Here is a 1,589-nt window from a genome sequence, read left to right on the forward strand (position 1 = left end):
TTGACCTTTCAGGTAGCAGCGGAGTGCTTAACCATTGCACTGCCAGGGCTCCTTATAGCCTCTGGCAAACAAGAGTTGAGGCAAATTCAGGTTAATATTCAGACGGCTGAATGGTCTCCAGCAGAGTTTTCAGACTGACAGAGAGCAATATGATTGTGAAGAACAATGGCTCAAGTGAGGAAAAGCTGGAGGAATTTAGGAAGAGGCAGCAAAGTGTCGTTGTTGGGTGTGCGAACTGTTTCAGACCACCATGGCTTAAATCCTGTTTCTACCACTTACCAGCTGGGTCTTTGAGCCTTAGTGTTCTCACCTACAAAATGGGGATTATAATATCACCTCCACCACCTGTCTGTCAATATGCTTGTACTGGTGGTTTGCATGTTGCTATGATGCTGGAAGCTTTGTCACTGGTATTTCAAATACCAGCAGGGTCGCCCATAGTGAACAGATCAGCTGATCTCACAGACTAAGACAGACTACAAAGAAAGGACTTATGGTCTAGTTTCAGAAATTAGCTGATGAAAACCTTATAGATCACAAAAGAATATTGCTCAATATACCTGTTGCCATGGAGTCAATTTTGACTTGTAGCAACCCTATAGGGCAGAATAGAACTGCCCTATAGGGTTTCCAAGGAGCAGCTGATAGACTCGAACTACCAGCCTTTTGGTTAGCAGCCTAGCTCTTAACCACTGTGCCACCAGGGCTCCATTGCCCAATATAGTGCTGGAAAACGAACCCCTTATGTTGGAGGCACTGAAAATACACGGTGGCTGTAACAATGAACTTGATTATAACAATGATTTTTATGTCACAGGACATGGCAAAGTCTTGTTCTGTTGTATATGGGGTTGCCATATATAGGTGCTGACTTGACAGAAACTAACAACAATAATAGCACCTGTCTCATAAGGCTTTATTGAGAATTAATCCACCAGACGACACATGAAAGGTGCTTGACCCATAACAAACGCTCATATTGTTTGATATTGTCGTTGTTGTTGAGTGCTGTCAAATTGATTTTTGACTTATAGCAGCCTCATGTGACAGAGTTGAACTGCCCCATAGAGTTTCCTAGACAGTATAAATCTTTATGGAATCAGACGGCAGTTCTTCCTTCTGTGGTATTAAGAGATGGCTAAGGTCAACAGCCATAGCACCCTGAACAAGCTTGATCTCATCTGATCTCAGAAACTAAGCAAGACTGGGCCTTGTTAGTACTTGGATAGGAGACTGCCTGGGAATACCAGGTGCTGTAGCAGCCCCATAGGAGATTGGCTTATAAAGCAAACAGTATCATCCACGAGTAATGTGTTCTCTTAATCAACTATATTAGACCGAATGATCAACATTTACCCAAAAGAAAAGATGAGAAGGCAAGGAGGAGAAGGGAAGCTAGATCAATGGAAACAGAACAAACAGAATGGAAAAACGAGAATGCTTACACATTGTGAAAATTACCAATACCACCGAACAATCTGTATAAAAATTGTTAAATGGAAACCCAATTTGTTATGTAAGCTTTCACCTAAAGCATAATAAAATATTAAAACAAAAACAAAAAAGAGATGGTTAAAGCAATGCAAGTA

At 41.3% G+C, this 1,589-nt stretch overlaps 1 pseudogene; it reads left to right on the forward strand.

Annotated features, from left to right (window-relative positions):
• The first annotated feature begins 1,143 nt into the window (after positions 1-1,143).
• On the forward strand, positions 1,144-1,262 carry LOC126057648 (uncharacterized; annotated as a pseudogene).
• The last annotated feature ends 327 nt before the right edge of the window (positions 1,263-1,589 follow it).

This window comes from Elephas maximus, chromosome 13 (genome assembly GCF_024166365.1).
Source record: "Elephas maximus indicus isolate mEleMax1 chromosome 13, mEleMax1 primary haplotype, whole genome shotgun sequence".
Taxonomy (NCBI): Eukaryota; Metazoa; Chordata; class Mammalia; order Proboscidea; family Elephantidae; genus Elephas; species Elephas maximus.